The sequence below is a fragment of the Colobus angolensis genome, unplaced genomic scaffold, assembly GCF_000951035.1.
Source record: "Colobus angolensis palliatus isolate OR3802 unplaced genomic scaffold, Cang.pa_1.0 Scaffold229, whole genome shotgun sequence".
Taxonomy (NCBI): Eukaryota; Metazoa; Chordata; class Mammalia; order Primates; family Cercopithecidae; genus Colobus; species Colobus angolensis.
Genome location: NW_012115477.1, coordinates 4,969,281 through 4,975,397, shown reverse-complemented (window position 1 = coordinate 4,975,397; position 6,117 = coordinate 4,969,281). Strand labels below are relative to the sequence as shown.

Sequence of the window (6,117 nt, the reverse complement as noted above, 5' to 3'; positions counted from 1 at the left end):
CAGGGTGAGACCCTGTCTCAAAAAAAAAAAAAAAAAAAGAAAAAAAAAGAAAAAACCCCAAAAACTTGGTGTAATCTCTGGCATACAGCAGAAACTCAGTTACTATTAATAACGTGCAGCATGTTATCAGAGAGTGATGTGAGCCACCACACCTGACCCATTATCCCCAATTTTGATGACTGGATAATTCTCAAGCCTATAATCTGGCTGGGATTCTGTCCTTTTAACCTTGACCAAGCTTTGGTTGAGATGTAAGTTTATTTGGGGGCTGAAGAATGGCCCACAAGTTCTTCCTGTGTTAAAAATCCACTGGGCAGCTTAATAGATCATAGCCTTTAGTATTTTATTTTATAATCTCTTTACATATGTGCCTGCTAGTTATGAGGCTTTTTATCTTCCTGCGTTTGTAAGAAATTCAAGTGCACTTATTCCATTGTTTCATCTTCATATTCTGCCTGGTCACCCAGAATAGGAAGAGGGACAGTGGCTGAAGTTGGCAGATAGTTGTGTTATTCTTGCATTAACAATCAATTTGGTAGTTCTTGTTGGTTCATGTTAGTAAAAGGGCAGGTAGTGCTTCTGTAGTGACTGAAGCGATTTGGTCTCTTTCCTTTATTTCTCTCACCCCTTAGTAGCCTAAGTACTTTAACTGAGTCGAAGGATACTATTAAGGCATCTCCTTTAAAAACGAATAAAAACTGTTCCTATCTCTTTTAAGGGCTAATGAAAAATATGCCTTAAGTCTATTACAGTGTTTAGCAAGATATTTTTAGCAACTCTGGAGTGAGTTCCTTGCCTGCTTCAGAGTCAGCTTCATGAACTATTATACTTTAATTTTAATATATACCTGATTTAAAAAATGTAATATATAGTTGCTAACCAATTATTTTTGGAGTTATGCCATTATTTTTTTCTGGAAGTCCATTTGTGAATATTAAAGGATTGCAATTTCCTAGTTTACATTTAAAATACGAGACTTGCCTGTAATCAGGGAACCATTTTCCATGGTACATTAAAATGGAAAGGAGGAATACATTTGGCTTAAAAATGTATTTTCGTTTGTGTTATTAGTATTTTCATCTCTCTGGGATATATATGTCTTTCATGAAAGAATCATTGCATCCAACTTAAGTAATTCTAGGAAATTTAAAATACATAGGATAAAGGAATCATCACTTTGGGCATTATATTTATGAGAGATTATGGTGAGAGCCATTTAAGAGAGGATACCCTGCATCAAGTGACCAGCCATCTAAGATTGCAGAGAAAATTGATAGGGAGATTAGGATCAAGAAAAAGAATTCATGGGCTTAATAGGTTCTTTAGATCCTATGCCTTCTGGCAAATGGGTTTTCTAAATTAGGGATGGTATCTTGTCCGTGTGTGTGTTTCTGGAAGTTCCCACAGTGCCTGGTGCTCAGCTGAGTAAGTGCTTCAAAAATGAAATGAATGGAAGTAAGTTGCCACAGGAGTGATGAGATGAGGCCCTGGGATGCTGAGAGGAAAAATAAAACCAAGGGATTCCAAGATGGGATGAAAACAGCTGAATGATTGTATATCAGGGAAAGAATGTCAAAATGAAAAGAGGGGGGTGCATTTTCAAGGGTGCTTTTGCGGTACTCTTGCTGATAAATGCTGGGAGGGCAGTTCTTGAGTGATTTACAGCAGCAGTAAGATGGCCCATGGTATTCCTCTGATAAAATTAAGTAACAGTCCTTTCCCAGTACCTGCTAAAAATGAGGTAATGGATGGAATATGCCCCATGTTCTTTTAAACCTTTGGCCTTTGCTATTTTGGGTCAGTACTGAAAACTAACATAAAGTGGTCTCTGCGGAAGTACAGTTATGATAGTTGTTTTAAGTTTAGGGAGTCAGTACTTGACTGAGTTCCACAAAGCTCTCTGGCTCCCCATGCTCAGCTAACAAGTTTGAGAACCACTGTCCTAGAGTGTTAATGAAACAAAGCTCTCCTGGGACCAGTGAAGAGAGAGTTTCAAGGCAGTTCCTGACAGCCAGCTTAGGAATTGTGTCCTGTAAAAGACAGTTATTATGTTGAGCTTGTTGAGTTCCTGGGGCCAGTAGCTTATCTAACGCTGCTATCTATTCAGTATAGAAGAACCCCATTGCTTTATTTACTCACCTTACCTACCTTTTGAAGCAAGCTATCCATGGGGGAGGTTTCTGTTAAGTGGAATTGTGTGAGTATAACACGAGTGTGTAGACAGCCAGATTCCGGTTGGCAGTGGCCAGGAAGGCAAGTGGCTTGTTTCGTTTTGTGAAAATGCTCCTGCCCAGGTTTTTTATTTTATTTTATTTTTTTAGAGCTTGTTTCTGCTTAAAAGCTTTTTCTTTAACTAGATTATATAAACTATTTGCTTTTCTGAGCTGATTCAGGCAATTAGATGAGTCATAAAGACTGTCATTTCTGGTCTGCCATAGTGATTTTAAAAGTCTACCTGTTTAGAAAAAAAAAATTATGATGATTCATCTTCATATAATCTGGTACATTTAAAACTTTTAAATTGTTCAGTATATCAATAAGGGACTATATTACATAGGCTCATGGTACATGAGGCCTAGGCAGTGCTGATTGGGAGTACATTTAGACAAGACCAGAAGGCTGGGAATTAAAAATGGGCTCTTTACTTTATAAAATGTATTTTCTTTGAATGAAGTTACAAATCTTTAACAGGGTATCATTTGGCATTTCTGGAAAAAGAGTTGATACATTTTATTTTAGTTTAATTAGGAGTAGTGTGAGGGCCATGTGGTCTGGGGAAGGGGCAGAATGGGAATTCTCTTTTTAGACTAAAGTTTAGTAGAAGGTTCAGATGCTGGAAAGTGATGACTGGTGGGGTACGTTTTGTACATTTAGCAAAGTATTCTAAGACATGGAGGCGGCAGTCTGAAAACTGCAGGATCTTGAAAGATAGCAAGACTTAGAATAGAAATGGAAAGAGCTTTTAAACATAGGTTGGAAGTTCAATAAATGTTAGTTTCTCTGTTCTTTTTTTTATACTACAATAGGAAATGATAATAGTTCTGTATTGTGCTTAAGCATATGTGGGTGGTGGTGCTGTTTCCTGGATCATTAGGCAGGAAAAATTAGCTCTTGCAATTCAGATCATTCAGCAATTACTTATTAAGTTAATACGGTTATATAAATATCTAAATAAATGAATAGAAAAAACAAACATCTTTATGCACAATTGTGTGCTAGATGCCATGAAAGCAAAGCAGAATAAGCTGCCAGCCCTCCCTCAAGGAGCTTATGGATTCCTTGGGGCAAATGCGCACACAGAAAAACAGCCAACAATGCTGAGCACCCAGGGGCTGCACCTGAATAGTAGCGAAAACAGAGCTCTAAAGAGGAACATACCCCAGTAGGAGGAACTTCATGCAGGAGCCGACTCCACAAAACTGGACTTCAAGTCTGGTGAGATTCTGAGAAGCATTGAGGAAGATGGAAGGCTTTTAACATGAAGACTGACTTGACTAAAGGCAGGGTTATGAATGGCAGGTTCTTCTGACAAGTAGGTCTTGCTAAACTGAAGAAGCCTTGTTGAGAGTTGGAAAGAGAATACTGGAAATCTGTTGGAGGCAGACTGTGGTGAGCCGAGGGGGCATGGATTAACTCAGATAAGCAATAAGGGACCCTCTGTAAGTCAAGGGGGTGATTTAGGGAGATTTGCTTAGTTGAGGTGTGAAGGATGGCCTGAAGGGGATGTGACTAGAGAGCAGGAAAATCCACTGGGAAGCTGAAGCAGGTAGTTGAGGGTATAGTGATGAGGGCCTGAGTTAGGGTGAGGAAAAGGAAAGGACAAATGGAATCCAGAACACATCAAGAATAAAGTGACCGGTCCAAGAAAATCCCACTCTTTCTTTTTTTTTTCTTTTTTTTTTTTCTTTTACTTATTTACATCTTTCTTTTCTTTTTTTTTTTTATTATTATACTTTAAGTTCTAGGGTACATGTGCATAACGTGCAGGTTTGTTACATATGTATACTTGTGCCATGTTGGTGTGCTGCACCCATCAACTCGTCAGCACCCATCAATTCGTCATTTATATCAAGTATAACTCCCAATGCAATCCCTCCCCCCTCCCCCCTCCCCATGATAGGCCCCGATGTGTGATGTTCCCCTTCCCGAGTCCAAGTGATGTCATTGTTCAGTTCCCACCTATGAGTGAGAACATGCGGTGTTTGGTTTTCTGTTCTTGTGATAGTTTGCTAAGAATGATGGTTTCCAGCTGCATCCGTGTCCCTACAAAGGACGCAAACTCATCCTTTTTTATGGCTGCATAATATTCCATGGTGTATATGTGCCACATTTTCTTAATCCAGTCTGTCACAGATGGACATTTGGGTTGATTCCAAGACTTTGCTATTGTGAATAGTGCCACAATAAACATACGTGTGCATGTGTCTTTATAGCAGCATGATTTATAATCCTTTGGATATATACCCAGTAGTGGGATGGCTGGGTCATATGGTACATCTAGATCTAGATCCTTGAGGAATCGCCATACTGTTTTCCATAATGGTTGAACTAGTTTACAGTCCCACCAACAGTGTAAAAGTGTTCCTATTTCTCCACATCCTCTCCAGCACCTGTTGTTTCCTGACTTTTTAATGATTGCCATTCTAACTGGTGTGAGATGGTATCTCATTGTGGTTTTGATTTGCATTTCTCTGATGGCCAGTGATGATGAGCATTTTTTCATGTGTCTGTTGGCTGTATGAATGTCTTCTTTTGAGAAATGTCTGTTCATATCCTTTGCCTACTTTTTGATGGGGTTGTTTGTTTTTTTCTTGTAAATTTGTTTGAGTTCTTTGTAGATTCTGGATATTAGCCCTTTGTCAGATGAGTAGATTGATGGTACCAAAACAGAGATATAGACCAATGGAACAGAACAGAGTCCTCAGAAATAATACCACACATCTACAGCCATCTGATCTTTGACAAACCTGAGAGAAACAAGAAATGGGGAAAGGATTCCCTATTTAATAAATGGTGCTGGGAAAATTGGCTAGCCATAAGTAGAAAGCTGAAACTGGATCCTTTCCTTACTCCTTATACGAAAATTAATTCAAGATGGATTAGAGACTTAAATGTTAGACCTAATACCATAAAAACCCTAGAAGAAAACCTAGTTGGTACCATTCAGGACATAGGCATGGGCAAGGACTTCATGTCTAAAACACCAAAAGCAACGGCAGCAAAAGCCAAAATTGACAAATGGGATATGATTAAACTAAAGAGCTTCTGCACAGCAAAAGACACTACTATCAGAGTGAACGGGCAACCTACAGAAAATCTCCCACTCTTTCTATTGTACTTCTGTTGAGAGCCGTTCAAGTGGAATATCCTGTCCTGTTGTTATGAATGTTGACCAGATATTTACATTGAGTGAAAATAAGGATACTAAGCCCATAGGGACCATGATTTGAGATTCAAGCTCTTTTTTTTGTTGTTATTTATCAGGGTCCTGCCCCTGCCACTGTTGCTTATGTTTTCCTTTTTTGGTACAAAAGTTTATTTGGTTCTAACTATCTTTTTTCTTTATTTAAAATAGACTCTATCAAGAAGAATATCTAATCCGTACCTTGAACATACGCCTTCCCAGGTATGATTCTTTTCTGTTTTACTGCATTTTCTGAAATAGTGATTAAGAAATTCTGATGTACACTTCTCAAGTTACAGTTGTTCCCTTTGCTCCTGACCACATAGAGTTTTGCAGGGATGCTGCAGTGATCACGTTATCTTCTCCACCTGGGATGACACAGCAAAAGTGTTTGAGATGCTCTGATCATTGTCATAATTCAAGATGTTCAGGAACTAGGGAAAAAAATTATTTTCCCATCTTCCAGGTTCTTTACATGAATGAATTGATGTGGCAGAGCATGTACATAAATATGATATAAACATATCTATTGTTAAAAACACTGTATTTTACAAATAGCACATATTTTACACTGAGTTTTGTATAAAAGGAGATTTACTTCCTCATTATTTATCATTGTGTTGCAGTAAAGAATCAATGAACAAAGAGTTGCATTTTTTGGCCAGGCGCGGTGGCTCACGCCTGTAATCCCAGCACTTTGGGAGGCCAAGATG

General features: G+C 38.5%; 1 protein-coding gene across 1 annotated transcript in view; it reads left to right on the top strand.

Annotated features, from left to right (window-relative positions):
- The window catches only part of RAPGEF5 (Rap guanine nucleotide exchange factor (GEF) 5), a 245,155-nt gene that overhangs the window by 34,814 nt on the left and 204,224 nt on the right, over positions 1–6,117 (top strand). Inside the window, exon 2 of the mRNA XM_011944171.1 lies at positions 5,576–5,626. The gene's annotated coding sequence lies outside the window, so the exon portion shown is untranslated. The remainder of the gene's footprint in view (positions 1–5,575; positions 5,627–6,117) is intronic.